Source organism: Eurosta solidaginis, chromosome 2 (genome assembly GCF_040869045.1).
Source record: "Eurosta solidaginis isolate ZX-2024a chromosome 2, ASM4086904v1, whole genome shotgun sequence".
NCBI lineage: Eukaryota > Metazoa > Arthropoda > Insecta > Diptera > Tephritidae > Eurosta > Eurosta solidaginis.
The window spans coordinates 85,562,574-85,580,433 of record NC_090320.1 but is presented as its reverse complement, the minus strand read 5'-3'; the positions used below and the strand labels follow the sequence as shown (position 1 = coordinate 85,580,433).

At 45.4% G+C, this 17,860-nt stretch overlaps 1 long non-coding RNA gene across 1 annotated transcript; it reads right to left on the bottom strand.

Moving 5' to 3' along the window:
- Positions 1-1,568: 1,568 nt before the first annotated feature.
- On the bottom strand, positions 1,569-14,679 carry LOC137242259 (uncharacterized). Its single transcript, XR_010950155.1, has 2 exons — positions 14,372-14,679; positions 1,569-2,511 (listed from the first exon to the last, which is right to left on the bottom strand). It is a non-coding gene; the product is annotated as an uncharacterized lncRNA (long non-coding RNA).
- Positions 14,680-17,860: the final 3,181 nt, after the last annotated feature.

Sequence of the window (17,860 nt, the reverse complement as noted above, 5' to 3'; positions counted from 1 at the left end):
AATGACATTTGCTTTGAAAACTAAGAAGCGGAAACGGAAGCGGAACGCTGCCAACAGAGTTGCATTGTGCTTTTGACTACATTAGGCATTCGATTAGCTACTAATGAAATAATAATAGATTCGAATTTTGTAGGGAAGATTGAGCTCAATAAGCGTCTTAATGTAGAAAACTGCCTTTATTATTCAATAAGCCGTCTGTGTGAAAACAGTATTAGATAACTGCGTTTTTCCATCGCTGAATGGAAGAGGAAAAAAATTTCGACGATACCACACGTGTGGCCAATTTTGCGAAGAAAGATGGTGGGAAAATTCGGCGTAGAAAGTAGTTCGTAGTTTTGTTGCGTTATTTGGCACTTCTTAGAAATTTTGCGGTAGTTCGGTTGAGTAAATTGGGTGCTGCGCTTTGCAAAAGCTTCTTTTGCTGAAAAGAATTCGATAAATAAAGAAACTGATATAAAATAAGATAGTGCGACAAAAGCGGCACAGTTTTCGCATATTGGCGTTAGAACTGTGTGGAAAATAACTGCAATTCACTTGTGTAAGGAGATGCCGTTAATGCGTTTATAGAAAACTAAACCCCAGCAGTTTGGTGAAGGGTGCAAGTTTTCATTGAAAAACAAAGGAATCGTGCTAAAATCTTAAATGTGTCTGCTACACTTTAGATAAGCATTTATTTTTCATCGCTCATGAAAGGGGCGGCTGTGTATATGAGAAAATTTCACGTGTTTTCTCTTGGTCTGCAACAAAGCCACAGTGGCCTCCAAACTAATTGTCGGCCATAACAATACTACAGAGAGTTTCAAACTAACAACGAGCACTCATTCATTTCGGCAGTAGATGCAATAACTGGACGACGGCGCAAAAAATTTTTAGGAACCGAGCACCATCAAGCACGCTCTTTAAGTGTGCTTAGCGCATCCACCACCAACTGCGCCAACCACCATCGCAGTGCCCATAACAACCGCTTCGACGCGCAACCACCACTGTCCGCGCCAACCAAACGCGCAACAGCCACCAGGTGCGCAACAACTAATACCATAAACGGCGCCAACGTAATCGCGTCAATAACCACCACCAATAGCGCGAACACCTCGAGCGCAACGACCACCAACAGCGCAAAACTACGAGCGCGACCACCACTGTCAGCGCCAACCAAACGCGCAACAACCATCGGACTTACCACCAACAGCAAGGCCGCCGAATATAGGCCTGCTGCAACACCGCCAGCTTTAACCACACCAACAGCAAGGCCGCCGAACATAGGCCTGCTGCAACACCGCCAGCTTTAACCACACCAACAGCAAGGTCGCCGAACATAAGCCTGCTGCAACACCACCAGCTTTAACCACACCAACAACAAGGCCGCCGAACATAGGCCTGCTGCAACACCGCCAGCTTTAACCACACCAACAGCAAGGCCGCCGAACTTAGGCCTGCTGCAACACCGCCAGCTTTAACCACACCAACAGCAAGGCCGCCGAACATAGGCCTGCTGCAACACCCCCAGCATTAGTAACAACAACAGCAGGGCCTGCTGCAAAACCAGCTACAACAACAACGACGTTAGAAACATGGTGAGTTCGTTCCGTAATACGGACAAACTAAGAATGTGAAAATTTATTAATTTTTATTTATAAGCGAATAAGTAATTGTATACGGCATTCTTTATAGAAAACATATATTTTAAATAGCGATGCATAAAAGATTACATTTATATTTTCCTCAACACTTGCAGCAGACCGCAACACAGTAAAACAACGAACAATTTTTTTGGTATCCGGCTTAGGTGATGTAAGAGGACTACACAACTTTCCAAGCCTGTCATGGTAAAGCTCGTTTTCGATAGATTTAGAAATTCAAAGCCCTTAGCCCGAACTCTATTCCGCTGATTTCGTTGATTGTGCTGTAAAACTGGTAGGGATTAACAGATTTCAGGACCGTACCGACAATTTAATACATGTTGGAAGAAGATTTTGTTAAAGCCGAACAACATCACATAAGCAGGGAGCGGTTAGTTATAATTACTGCACTTTATGCTGCTTCAAGTTAATTTTGTTGCGATAAGTGATCTTTTATGAATCTTCTCCATTATTACCATTTATGAAATTTAAAAATATGCCATTACATTTTAGCTGCACAGACACGTGCTTCCGGTTTAGCTGTAAGTTTCGCCAAAGCTTACCTCAGGTATTGTCAAAAGCGTAACTCTGAATAGTGGGACAAAGATCTTTGTTTTGCTTCTGAGTCTAAAGCATTGAATCTCTTAGAATGAACGTTATTTTCTCCCAGCATAGGGGTAAATGTAATAATAAAGCAGGTGAATGAGTAAGCAATAAATCGCCAGTAGTAATATTGTATACGATAAGACCAATATTAATACTTTATTGTTTTTTTTTTTTACTTATGCCTCATAAAGGTATAAACAAAGGTTGCAAATACAACCGATTAGTTAGTTTTAGTGAACTTTTGTGCTGCAACGGCATAAACGTAAACCAATCCAAGTAAATTAACCTGAAATAAAATAAAATATAATTAAATAGAACTACGCTACACTGAATTAAGCTAAATAAAATAAAGGCACGTGCAATAAAATTAGCTAAATCTTCAGAAAACCATAGATTACAATAGAGTCAAGTAAAATAAAATAAGCTAAGGTAGCATTTATTGGATAAAATTAGATAATAACAAATATATCTTACTACGTACTACATATTGGGTAATACATAAAATTGAAAAATTTCCTTTTGCCTTAGGGTTCCCTTATAATATTTTTGAATAAGCCTTAGTATAGGCTTAGTTGTATTGTATTTATTGACATGCCTACACATAGTTGTGGTAAACAACTACGATTATATCAGAGCGTTTGTCTTACAAAGTCAACATCAGAACAGACTAATCAATTTTCTCAGGTTACACCTTTTTGTCCTTTTTTCTGATTAAGCCTTTTTATTCACTAATGAGACGTGAAGGAGATATAGAATCAAATCAACTATCAAGGATGAGGCAGGTCTTTTTGACGTTGATTTTATAAGATTGACTATTCGGTAGTATAAATCTTCAGGAATTTACCTAATACTTATTAAGTATTTATTTTGTCTAAGTTTTTTTTTTCAAATATAATGAATCTTAAATAAACTTGTAAAATGAAACGGGAATGCTGATGTTTCATTTAGAAGGTACATAGGGCTTCCTGGCAAGGGGCTACCGAAATTTAGGTGCGCCGGGGGCCATGGTTTTGAGGGTGGGCTAAGCACCGGGCGTCGCAACAACACCCGTGGCGCCCCTATGTATATTCGGCCTTTCTTGTTTTTCCCCTGTTGTATTTTTTTCAGCTTTTTTAATTTTTTTGGATTTTCAGTAATAGTAACCGGTCATTTCCGGTTCGGTTAAATCTTTTTTTTTTTGTTAATTTCTTTTTGCGTAAATTTTTTTTTTAATTTTAAATTTTGAATGTTTAACGGTCTGTCCGTGGCATCCGGTTCGGATGTTGTTTTTGAATTTGAATTTCAAGCGTTTTGAATGCGTTCTGCGCTTTGTGACCATTTAAAGGCATGATAGGGCCTTTTTTCTGTGTATGGCGCAGGACAGTAAGGTTGGCAAGAAACCCGCCCAGCCGACATGACTAGCCACAGAGCACCACTAGATCATGCCGACTGCCTTCCTTACTGCTCCATTAAAGATGCGAAACCATAACAGATGGCGCTCAACGTGGATTTGGTGCCTGAGGCGCTGTCGCGTTGGTCATTCCTGGTCAACTTGTGAAGTTGACCATCCCACCAGTCCGGGGTGAGCAGCCGTAGGGCAGCCACCTGCGTTGCGGTGGGATGGTTGGACCGATCAGGTTGTTCGGAGTGATCATCGTTGACAGTTGCTGAGGGCGCCATAATAGATGGCGCCCAACGTGGCGCCTGAGGCGCTGGTTGTTGTTGTTGTTGTTGTAGCGATAAGGTTGCTCCCCGAAGGCTTTGGGGAGTGTTATCGATGTGATGGTCCTTTTCCGGATACAAATCCGGTACGCTCCGGTACCATAGCACCATTAAGGTGCTAGCCCGACTATCTCGGGAACGATTTATGTGGCCACATTAAACCTTCAGGCCATTCCCTCCCTCCCTACCCCCAAGTTCCATGAGGGGCTTGGGGTCGCCAGAGCCTCGTCTGCTAGTGAAACAGGATTCGCCGCGGATAGGTGAGGTTGACAATTGGGTTTGGAGAAGCTATATATTGCGCTGGCAACCTAAAAGGTTGCGCTACACAGCCCTTTGAATCTGGTATTTTAGTCGCCTCTTACGACAGGCATACCTACCGCGGGTATATTCTGATCCCCTAACCCGCTGGCATATTTATTGGAGCTTCTCTCTACACAGTCTTGGACATGCATCCACGCGTCTTCAATGCTGCGTCCTTTCCTGAACCCAATCTGTCTATCCGACTGGTTACCCCCAACTAGCTCCTGAAGCCGCTCAACCATAACCCTCTCCAGCACTGGAAGAAGGCTGATACCTCGGTACAGTGGTACGGGGGGCAACCACAATCTCAATGAGATTATGGTCGCTTATCCCCTCACCCCCCTTACTCTCTATCCGAAACTGAACGCTCTCGCTGCTGGCTCATTCATGAGAGTAACATCAATGTCACTCTTGCCCATGGGCCCATCGAATGTGTACCACTCACTCGGTTCGTTCACAACATGAACGTGAGAAGTGAGTACCCACTCGCCCAACGCTTCTCCCCGTCCATGACTAGCATATCCAGGAGAAGTCCTGGATATTTTGCTATGCCATATAGGGGATACGGCATTGGCATCCATACCAATGATAACTGGCGTGCTACTCATAAGTAGTAGCACCGTATCGAGGTATTGGATATATGGTTCCATGGATTCCCCAAACTTACAGTATATGCTTGCAAAGATGGCTCTACCGAAAGAGCCCTCAATGCTCACACATACTCCCCAATCAGACGCATTCATCAACAAGCATTCATAATTAGGCTCATTCACCACAACTGCAGCATTGCCCCGAAGGTCACAAAATGACCTCAACCCTCCAGGAAGCCCTCTCACCACACCATTGGTAGTGTAGGGTTCCTGGAGCAGGGCAATACTGCAACTCTCATCAGCCATACGCGTCCCCAATTCACACGCAACGGAAGTACGCTCCCTGACAGTTGAGTTGAAGAACTAAACCCATTAATGTCTGGCGAGTGCACGGGCAACAACGGCAGCATATGTCGGGCATTCCGCCGACATCATAAGATGTGCGGCGGATCTGCCCCTAAATGCGCAATTTCGGCAATGCACCCCATTAGGGCACTTTGCCTCAATATGCCCTTCCTGCCCGCACCTCCGGCAGACGGCAGCCTTCAACCCACAGTCCCTCACCTGGTGATCAAAACTCAGGCAACGGAAGCAGCTGTAGGTTTGGTTCTCTGGCCGAACCGGGAAGGAAAACCATTTAACGTAGCAACGGCCGGCATCCAAGAGGGGGGACATTAACTTGTCCGTTCCCTCCAGGGTGACGGTCACCGTTGCTCCATCGACGTCCGCCTTCCAAGGTCGGCTGATCAGCCTAACCTCTGACTTCTGACACTTAGGGTCGACCTTCGTGAGGATTAGGCGAAAGACCTCCTCCATGAACTCGTCAGGGGAGATTTGCGCTTAAACTCCCCGAATGCCCACCCTGGTGTCTTGCTTCCGGTTCTCGCATACTTCCAACCCCACCTCCGGTGACCTTCTTTAGGGCGACAACCCAGGAGTTATCCACTCCAGAGGTAGCCCTGGGAGCACCGGCACCAGCGCCAGATGCAGCGGATCCTACACCAGTAGCTTTGCCCCCAGCGGACTTACCACCGGAAGGCTCGGTACCGGCAGGGGGCTACACAAGGCACCACTGCAAGCGCCATTTTCCCCGGATGCCTCAACATTCACTCCCCCAGAAACTATTTCCCCTTCCGTTACCTTACTTGGCTCGTTTGCGTCTTTGCCCGCAGTTACACTACCGTCGATTGCATCCTCACCGTCAGCAGCAGTCTCTGGCACGCCATGGGCTGCTTTACCGTCGGTTGAGGCGCCAGCGACAGTAGTCACCACGGACTCAGCAACGAAACCGGCACCCCCCGCTACATCGGATTTGTCCCAGCTTAAGGGACATACCCCGGATAGCCCGGATTCCGGCAGACTGGTTAAGTCCGCGTCGTCGTCGGATTTCGGGAGAATACTCTCCTTATCCTCCGACTTCGCGGACTTACTCGGCCCGCCCTTACCCCCCTGCTCACCGATTTTCGAGGTGGTCGCCTTCCCCGACGCCACCGGTATCCCCGACTTACCCGCATTTTTCGACCTGGCTTCTGCTTTGCGACTTGAGGTTTGCCCAACGGCAGGCTTACCTGAGTTCGCTTTTAAAAATTGTCGCGCCCTAACACCCTTGTCCCCTCCCGAGGTCGACCCATCAGCGGCCGTCGAAGAACGACCTCCGACGGAACGCGGCCCCGGGCGCTTTTTTGCACCACCCTTCATTACCACAAAGCACCTGTCCACAGAGGCAAACCTGGTTACACTTTTACGTCACGAATATGGAAGTATAAACCAGTGGAAAACCGGCGCCCACCGGGCAAATGCAGGCTGCACTGAGTTAGAGGGCTATAACCACTCAGAACCAGTGGTCAGCAGCAGTAGCAGCCAAACCCGTCAGCTATAGTAATAGCGCGGTGACGTAGCTCGTGCGCTCTTTGTCAGCAGATGCTGACGTGGTCACTACCACCGCCCCGACGGACGGAACACTGTTCCCCGTATCGGGGACGAGTCGACCGGCACGAAAGCTACGCCGAGCTGAACGGGCAGACTATAAACACTAAAGCTGGTACTGCCACTGATTTGAGTACGGGTTTATGCCCCCTCACGCAGGCAGTCCACAATTTCTCACTAAACAAGTAGTCCAACACTGTTCCCAAGCGGCACAGTGTGTAGTCACACACAAGTTTTCCACTGGGTACAAAATCACAGCCTATTGTATGCGCGCACACAAAAGTCTACCTCCACGTGCAAGCACTTTGAGGTTAGGGCGAAAATTGGTAGCAACCAAAATCACGCGCACAAAATTAGGGCTCCGGCGGAGATTGACCTTCGATTGACCGCTAAATTGGGGCTCCAAATGTCTAACACTTTGCACTAAATTACACAAACAAAGGTTTTTTTTCGCCCCTTTGTTTATGCTACTAAAACTCACTTAACGAATTTCTTTACACCACTGTCCGCGACTTCAAAATACGACCGTTCGCAACGAAATCCACACTCAGAGTGTTCCAGACAACAGACAATGCGTGCTTACAGGAGTCCCTGTCTTCGTAGACCTACCTCCGGTGTAAAACACAGATCAATGTCCGTTGATCTTCGGCCCAACAAATTGGTACCAATCTGTGAGCTGGGGTGTTCAAGTCAACCAGCCTTGGTTTGGCCGAGGAGGACTATCCATCCTCCTCTTCCATTTTCGGGTAATGGCACCCGGTTGCACGGCAACTCCACCGCGAGTTCCGTGCTTGCCTCAGAATCCATCTTTTATTTGATTTTGATATCTCGATATCTGATTAACAAGTTAAACAGATTGAGGTATTGTGTTTTTGTCGCAATTTAGGAATGTGACCAACCTTTTCTGTCCTGCAGTGTTACAACAATGTATAAATACATTGTTAACGACGGAGCTTGGTTTTGCTTAGATATTGCTTAAGGGCCGCACTACGTTGACAAACAGAGTGAGCATGGCATCAAATTATGCTCCGCCTTAAAACTCCATCACAATTAAAATCAAGGGATGTGACCAATCTTTTCCGCACACAGACCTGTGAGTGCCGAGTGCCCGCCTCAACAATGCCCCTCGACATCGCTTGAGGCCACACTACGTTGACAGACATTGTGTGCCATATTGTGCTACTATTGGCTTCCATTTTTGCTACTAATTTCGCTCCAATTTTCACTCAATTACGCAACAATTATGCTCCATTTTGCCTCCAATTACACTCCTACCACAATTAAAGGGATGTGTCCAACCTTTTCCGCTCACAGACCTGTAAGTGACCGAGTACCTGCCCCAGCAACATCTTTGCATTGCAGTCCGCCACACTGCAGTGATTTGACAGCGTCAAATCTTGCCACATTTTTGGATGTGGCCATCCATTCCGCGAACGCCTCCTATTCGCTTACGCAGTCTAAAGCAGCCTCAAACATCTCAAAAGACGAAATGAGCACCGGCCCACTCGTACAATTAGCGATTGTTTTCGGCTGACGATAGACATGCGTTTCTTCACCATCTTTCATCACCGTTTTACAGCATATATAACCGGCATCTCCGGTTGTTCCAGACAACAGCGAGTGTAGGTTTAACGTGAGTGCCTGTCTTCGAAGACCTAACCTCACGCATGTACCAAGTACACAGGTCAAAGCAGGTCTGACCAGCCCCCAAGGCTCGCTTACCTTGGTACCAATCGATAATCTGAGTGGACACATCATCACCTTGGTGGGGTTGGAGGCCTATCTAACACCTCTTCCATTCTATGGGTCATGGAACCCGGTTGCAATGCAACTCCACATTCGAGCTGACCAACTCTTACCGCATTCGGATATCAACCACAGCCACCACCATGCTCCCAAAGGGGCCAACCGCAACCGAACAGAAACGGAGCAAGCTCCGCGGGCTATCTTTTCCCCGTGGTACCACTTTAAAGTCTTGGTATGAGTTCCGCAGCCGAAGCCACTTCCGGTTGAGTATCCACCTACTCCGGGCCGGCCGCCTAGGGGTGAGGTGGGGTTAGAACGCCCCTCACATCCACGGACACACACACGAATTAAAAAAAAAAAAAACACACGAATTAACCACCACGATCACCACCACGTCTCCTCCGTCTAAACAAAGCATACCTATTGAGCAAATCAATAGTCCGACTAGTGGAGAGCACTCCACTCATATCAACCCTTCCTTCTTCAACATTAACTCCACAACTACCCAAATCCCTTATGTCCGAGTACTCCGGGCACTCGCACAACACATGCACCCAATCCTCACATACAGCCCCACATGCACACCCCTCCGTTTCGCTCAAGCTCCTCTTATGCAAGAATGCATTAAGAGGACCATGACCCGTAAGCAGAAAACCCAGGCTCAGATTAAATCTGAAGTCTGGATTTTCCGCCACAAATGAAACGACCCGGATGTACCCGTAAGTTACCCTGCCGTTGGGACTATTGTCCCAGCGCTCCTGCCACTTCCCTCTAACCACCCCTTCTAGTCGACGCCTATTTTCTAACCATCCACTCTCCACATTATCGTCGGCGGCCCATTCATCCTCCAACAGCGGCAAACTTGCCCTCCTTCTCGGCCTGAAGGAAACAGCGAGCTGTATAACCACCAGGTCGAGAGGGGTGCACCAAGAAGCACCTGCATCGCATCCGTAGATACGGTACGACACAAGGGCAAGCATGGGAGCATCATGCACATCTGTATGCTCAGCACGCGCCTCTGACCATGAGCAGTCATGACCGTTCGGTACCATATGGCGGCACCAAAAGTAGCGCAAGCTACGAATAGACCACGATATATTGTACGAACGGCACGGCGACTTGGGCCCCAGTCACTCCGAATGATACGACGTAACTGCCCCGAAACATTTTGCATCTTATCCCTGACAGCATCCAAGTGTGGTAGGAAGTTCATTCGCTCACCCATTGTCAGCCCCAGGTATTTGACTTTCGTCGCATATCTGATGCTGACCCCGCCGATGCGGAGAACCGGTGGGCGATTCTGTGACAATCTGCCCTTAAGCAGCATCATCACAGTTTTGTCCACCGAAATCTCTACGCAAACATGGGCGCCCCAGCCAGCCACTACTTTACAAAGGGACTCGCTGGTACGCTCAATGCTGGCGCGAGAATCCCCCTTCACCTCATCCGCATAGGCGCAGAGCTTGCAAAGATGCTCGAGTTGCCTTAACAAGGAGTCCATTATCATGTTCCAAATATGGACCACAGATGGATCCCTGCGGACAACCTCGAGCCACCTCCCTTTCCACACTTTCATAGGCACCAACGATAGTAGCTCATCTGTCCGAGAAATAGCTCCTCCAGAGAGAAATTTCTGGGCAGCCGAGCTCCACTAACCGCTCGATAACCCTGTCCCAGCGCAGGAAGTCAAACGCCCCCCTGAAGTCAATAAATATGCCAAGGGAATATTTATTGGAGCTTCTCTCAACACAGTCTTGGACATGCATCCAGGCGTCTTCAATGCTGCGTCCTTTCCTGAACCCAAACTGTCTACCCGACTGGTTACCCCCAACTAGCTCTTGAAGAGGCTCAACCATAACCCTCTCCAGCACTTTGCCAAGCACTGGAAGAAGGCTGATACCTCGTTATGACCGAGGATCAGATCTTATTTTTTCAGGCGACTTCAAGAGAACGACAACCCTAGCGGCTTTCCACTCGCGTGGGAAGTAACCCTCCCATATGCATTTATCATAAACGGCTTCCAAGTATTCCGGAATAAACTTCCACAAACACTTGCACATTTCTCTGTTTATCCCATCCAAACCCGGAGACCGTTTAGACCTAACCAGACCAAATGCATATTCCAGCTCTTCAACTTCTAGTGGAAGTACAGGTACATCCTGTGCAAGGAGAGGTACTTGAACCTCCGCCCTAGGAAAGAACCCTTCGATAAGCAGCTCCGAACATTCCCTCCATGTTGATATTGTTCTTTCGCCTACACGGAGGGAATTAACTTCTGTCTGGCGGCGACTCCAACACATCTTGTAGACCTGTCCCCAGGGGTCGTTCGAATTTTCAGACACGAAGTTGCGCCATTCCTCTTCTTTCACCTCTACAATCATTCTCTTATATTCACGCGTTTTGACACTTAGTTGACTTCTGAGCCGGGACAGACCATCGGAATCAATATGCCGGGCACGTTGAAACTGACGTCTCAGTCTCCTGACAGATCTCCTCTTCTGGGCTAGCTCACGCGTCCACCACCTGACACGATGATATCGCTGCCTCTTCCACCTATCAAACATGCTATCATTGACCCGCCAGATACAGGCATTCAAGAGGGCAATCTGCTGATCTAGTGGAAGCTCTGCAAACACATCGAGGGGTGTAGCAGTCACCTCCTGCTCGACGTATAACCCGTACAGAGTCCAATTTGCCCCGGCAGTACGCCACCCCATTACGGAAGACGTACCAAGCCTATCCGGGGTGGTACGGGGAGCAACCACAATCTCAATGAGATTATGGTCGCTTATCCCCTCACCCCCCCCCCCTTACTATTCATCCGCATCTGAATACTCTCGCTGCTGTCTCATTCATAAGGGTGACATCTATGTCACTCTTACCCATGGGCCCATCGAATGTGTACCACTCACGCGGTTCGTTCACGACATGAACGTGAGAAGTGAGTACCCACTCGCCCAACGCCTCTCCCCGTCCATGACTAGCGTATCCAGGAGAAGTCCTGGATATTTTGCTATGCCATATAGGGGATACGGCATTGGCATCCATACCAATGATAACTGGCGTGCTACTCGCAAGTAGTAGCACCGTATCGAGGTACTCGATATATGGTTCCATGGGTTCACCAAACTTACAATATATGCTTGCAAAGATGGCTCTACGGAAAGAGCCCTCAATGCTCACACATACTCCCCAATCAGACGCATTCAACAACAAGCATTCATAATTAGGCTCATTCACCACAACTGCAGCATTGCCCCGAAGGTCACAAAAGGACCTAAACCCTCCAGGGAGACCTCTCACCCATTGGTGGTGTAGAGTTCCTGGAGCAGGGCAATACTGCAACTCTCATCAGTCATACGCGACCCCAATTCACACACAACGGAGTACGCTCCCTGACAGTTGAGTTGAAAGACTAAACCCATTAATGTCTGGCGAGTGCACGGGCAACAACGGCAGCATATGTCGGGCATTCCGCTGACATCATAAGATGTGCGGCGGGTCTGCCCCTAAATGCGCAATTTCGGCACTGCACCCCATTATGGCACTTTGGCTCAATATGCCCTTCCTGCCCGCACCTCCGACAGACGGCAGCCTTCAACCCACAGTCCCTCACCTTGTGATCAAAGAACAGGCAACGGAAGCAGCTATAGGTTAGGTTCTCCAGCCGAACCGGGAAGGAGAACCACTTGACGTAACAGCGGCCCGCATCCAAGAGGGTGGACATTAACTTGTCCGGTCCCTTCAGGATGACATTGACCGTTGTTCCATCTGCGTCCGTCTTCCAGGGTCGACTGATCAGCCTAACCTCAGACTTTTGGCAATCAGGGTCGACCTTCGTGGCTCCACCCAACAAGTTGGTACCAATCGGTGAGCTGGGTGTTCAGGTCCACCAGCTTTGGTTTGGCCGGGGAGGACTATCCATCCTCCCCTTCCATTTTCGGGTAATGGCACCGGGTTGCACGGCAACTCTACTGCGAGTTCCGTGCTTGTCTCAGTGTCCCTCTTTCATTGATTTGATATCTCGATATCTGATTAACAAGCTAATCAGATTGAGATATTGTGTTTTGTCGCAATTTAGGAATGTGACCAACCTTTCCTGTCCTGCAGTGTTACAACAATGTAAAACATTGTTGACGACGGAGCTGGTTTTGCTTAGATATTGATTAAAGGCCGCACTACGTTGACAAACAAAGTGAGCTTGGCACCAATTATGCTCCGTCTTAAACTCCATCACAATTAAAATCAAGGGATGTGACCAACCTTTTCCACACACAGACCTGTGAGTTCCGAGTGTAAAACATTGTTGACGACGGAGCTGGTTTTGCTTAGATATTGCTTAAAGGCCGCACTACGTTGACAAACAGAGTGAGCTTGGCACCAATTATGCTCCGTCTTAAACTCCATCACAATTAAAATCAAGGGATGTGACCAACCTTTTCCACACACAGACCTGTGAGTGCCGAGTGCCCGCCTCAGCAATGTCTCTCGACATCGCTTAAGACCACACTACGTTGACAAACATTGCCGCCATATTGTGCAACATTTTGGCTTCCATTTTTGCTACTATTATTTCACTCCAACAATTATGCTCCATTTTTCACTCCAATTACACTCCTACCACAATTAAAGGGATGTGTCCAACATTTCCGCTCACAGACCTGCAAGTACCGAGTACTTGCCCCAGCAACATCTTCGCATAGCAGTCGGCCACACTGCAGTGATTTGACAGCATCAAATCTTGCCACATTTTTGGATGCGGCCATCCATTCTGCGAACGCCTCCTATTCGCAACGCAGTCTAAAGTAGCTTCAACATCTCAAAAGACGAGAGGAGCACCGGCCCACTCGTACAATTATCGATTGTTTTCGGCCGACGATAGACATACATTTCTTCACCATCTTTCTCCGGTTGCCACAATTATGGGATGTGACCAACTCTTACATCTGCCCCTCAGGTTCAGTTTCTCAATGAAATTGGGTATGCTGTGACAAACAAGAGACCGAATTCCCTTGGGTCTTGGGTCCCCAAGGGAAAACAAGTCTACTCAGAGCGTGTCATAAAGTGAACTCTTAATTGAAACCACAGCCACCGCGATGCTCCCACAAGGGGGTCATCCCAGGACAGGAGGTGAGACCTGAGTACAAAGCATCGTACGATGCAGTGCATCAGGTCACACTGGCTTCTCCCGCTCCCGCGGTAGCATTTTTTATAAAGACCTTGCCTAGGGTCCCACAGGGTGATACCCGCGCAACCCTACTACCTTTCGAGTAAAATCACCTTACTCATGGATTGGGTACCCATGGTATTATGGTCGCCTTTTACGACCGGTATACCTACCGTGGGCATATTCTAACCCCTAACCCACAGGAGGAATCCATCAATGACAGTGGGATTCGTTTCTTGTAGTGTAATACTGGTTGTGATTTTTCTTTTAGAATTATCGAAAACTTTCCGGGAAATTTGCCAAGTCCGCCAAAAAGGTCTTGATTAGATTTCCAAAAATTTTTCCCTTGTAATGCAAGCGATGGCATCAACGAATTGGTTCAAAATTGTCATCAACAACAATAAATTGAGCCGAATGTTTAGTTCGTAGGGACAAATGAAAACATTCCAATTTAACAATTCCATGAATACTAATTTTATTGTTACTATAACCGAAAACAGAGAAATCATTTTGTCGATCAAGAGTTTTAATATTCAATTTCCTAATTAGTTTCGCCGGCACACAATTTACGTCAGCGCCAGTATCAATTTTGAATTCTACTGTTTCGCCCCTTATGCTATATATCTTGGTCCCATTGTCTTTCGAATTTATTCTATAAATGAATTTCATACAACTAAGCGTGTTTCCAAAAGTGTTACCGCTGTCAACCAAATTACCTGTGAGATCACTCCAGTTAAGTCCAGCGACGTTGTTATTTTTCCGATGGGTTTTTGTTATCTGATAACTCTGCTGCCCCTTTGATTTGCGACACATGGCTTGAAAGTGTCCCTTTTTTGAGCATCCTCGGCAAATAGCTTCTTTTGCCTTACATACCATATTATGCTTTGGATCCCATGGTTTAGCACAATTAAAGCAAAAACGTTTTGTTGTGTTGATCGCATCCACCTCATGTGACGATGATACCTTAGCAACCACTAATTTCTTGGAGTCCAAGATTCCTTTGTTCACATTTGCCGATTCAAACGTTTTTGCAATATCGATAACCCGTTCGACTTTTTCTTCAAGACCTCAGACAATGTGCGTTGCTGAATTTCTTCCACAACACATTCTGGTTGATCAACAGTTGCCGGAATTGTACGATTTACAGTAACTGTTCCCAATAATGAGTTTTCTGAGCCATCATTTGGGTATAATGTATTGTATATATTCGCACCCTTTGTGCCAATCAACCACAGAAATATGGCAATTTTCGTTGGTTCCGGTTGAGCGTTCTTGTTGTTTGCAATCATGTAAACTCAGAAATCTCGCTTCCAATTTTTCCATTCTGCTGACAAATTCGAGCAATCCAGTTCTTTCAATTCTTTCCGTGCCTCTGCCATTTTGCACCCGGTCCGCTGATTTGAATTTATCAGTATTAATCAAATCAAAAATTTCAGTAATGCTCTCACACTGTGGTACGCAATTGCATTCACTTGTGATGTTATGTTTCATCACCATGTGATAAAATCTATTCTCCTTTCTTTGCGTGTGACTGACGAAAATCGATGGTGTGATTATTTATTCCGAGCCAATCTGTACTTTGACTTCTGACACCATGTAAAAAGTATAAGAAACAATACTTTTTATGTTTTAGTTCAATTGTTTTATTTACATTGGTTGTTCTCAAATACTTATAAAAATGACGTGCATGTACGTTGCTGGTTGACGCTCAACTAACTAACATCTGACGATACACACTGACAGTGTAATTTGGCTGACAGCTCTGGTAATACCAAACGCAATATCATTACAATTTTAAACGCAGTATTTTCCACCAACTTTCGAAACACTTGCAATATCTGCGCTTCATTTACCAACTTTTCCTTCTCTTTGAGTATAAATGCTTTTCACACATCTTGTGTTAAGCTTCCATCTCTCAGACTATCGCTGTTACTCGATATGACACTCTCCTTTTCTCGATGCACAACTCGTTCTGTCTAACACCGAAGTATTCCATATTCTAGGTTCAAAAGCTTTTCCAAACCTGGAGGACAAGTACTAGTCTGACTTAGAACCTGAATTGGTATGTTTGGGTGAGGCTTACTACTTTTACCAGATTAATTTTTTTCTCTATACAAATGAGTTTTTTTTCATGCCCATTTCAGTATCTCCGCCAAATCCAAGTATGGATTGTAGGGATTCATCCGGCATAATGTGACATGGCTGGCTTATGCTATTTTCTTGAAAACTTGTGGGACCGTTGTTACCATCGACATCATTCTAGGTTTAAAAGCTTTTCCAAACCTGCAGGATAAGTTCTAGTCTGACTTAGAACCTGAACTGGTATGTTTGGATGAAGAAAAATTGGTAACGCTTCACAAGACGGTGCACCACCTAATTTTTATCGAAAATTATCAGAGGTGGTATCAAAAGACGCGTCTCGACCTCCGTTTTAAGAAACCGAAGGCGGAAATCAAAAATCATTTCTGCCGAAATTTATTTACAAAAAACCGTTAAATAACCCCTAGAGTCCGAAATATGGGGGTCGATCCATAGTTTTTTTTCGCATAGAACACCCTTCTGCGTTGGCGGCCTTAGGCCGCGCTTAAAAAAAATTACCTGTGTGGATACGACACCGGTTTGGGGATCAAAACTAAATGCGCGCAGAACACCTTTCTGCATAAGTATGTGTGTGTGTACAACAAATCTGCCAAAAAAAACAACCCCATGAAAATTTCAACCGATTTTTTGCTTATAACTTTTGACAGAAATAAAAATTTTAATTTTCGCTTTCGGATTCTACAAACGGAGGTCGGGACGCGTCTCTTGATACCACCTTTGATAATTTTCGATAAAAATTAGGTGGTGCACCGTCTTGTAAAACGTTACCGAAAAATTAAAGGTGTCGTCATTGGTGCCGTTTGTCGTATCGCCGTAGTCGTATGCCTAACGTAGTCAGCTGTTTATCGTTACGACGGTAAACCATATATGTAATACTTCTATATCACTACTACTGAACTGTGCAGCCTGTCAAACATTACAGTACAGATATACAACGAGAGAAGGAGACAAAATCTCAAGGCTGTCGATAAATTTTTTTAAAAAGGGGGCTTAAATATATGTATATTTCAACAAGCCGTCTTGCTTCTATCAATATTGTACATTAGGCTATTTCGTTCTCCAAATGAAAAAGTAAGCTTTTCTTTTCTGTTAGGATTATAAAATTTTTGATTGTTTTAAGAACTCCGCCGATTAGCATTTCCGATTTGTGCTGAGTGCGCAGATATACGTATGTAAATGAGCCCTTAGTGACCAAAAAGCGACAAAAAAAGCAAATAATGCCAACTGACAACTACGAATTTCTCATGCACAGAATTAACAGTTACAAAATATGCGTAGGCGCAACAAATGGCATAAATTGAAAACAAACCTAGTTAGCGGTCGTAAGATTTTCAGCTGGTATAAGTAAAATTTACAAAATTGATATTATTTCAACACCAATAGCAGCCAGCCCAGTACTCATATTTTGTTTACTTCATCAAAAATTTATTTCATTAAAAAACCCAAAATAAATAAAATTTTTAAAACGTTTATATACCGTATGTTCAAGCAAATTCATTTTAAATTATTTTTTAAAACGTTTAAAGAAATGCTTGTTGGGATGTATGTATATGTGTATTTTCATACATGTATATTTGAATTTTTTTCATTTCAAAAATATGAATTCTTCGGCTTGTTTTTTTTTTTTTTGTACTATTTATGTAAATAATGTACTTTGTATGGCTGCAGCCCATGCTTAAATAATAAGGACATCAAGCCTTGTATTGTATTAGTTGGCGTTTTCATTTTTTAATCGACTAAACTGAGATTTTATAACCATTAGTATGCAAAAGTTGGGTAAAGGGGATAGTGACCCATCGGTACCCCTTTAATACCTTTTTTACACACGCTACTACAATTCACTAACACTAACAAAGCCCGCGTATGCGCAGAACTTACATTTGCAAAGTTTCAGCAATTAATGATTGACAGAAAATTTGCACATTAGGAAGATAGGAAGGTATTGATATAGAAGTATTATATATATGCAGTAAACCAAAAACCAATTGGTTGGCTACGATACTGTTACGACCTTAGCGGCACTAATAATAGATTGCATTGATTCTCATAAGGTTGGTCGAATCAGCTGTCATAAATTTACCGATACTGCTACCGATAAAGCACCA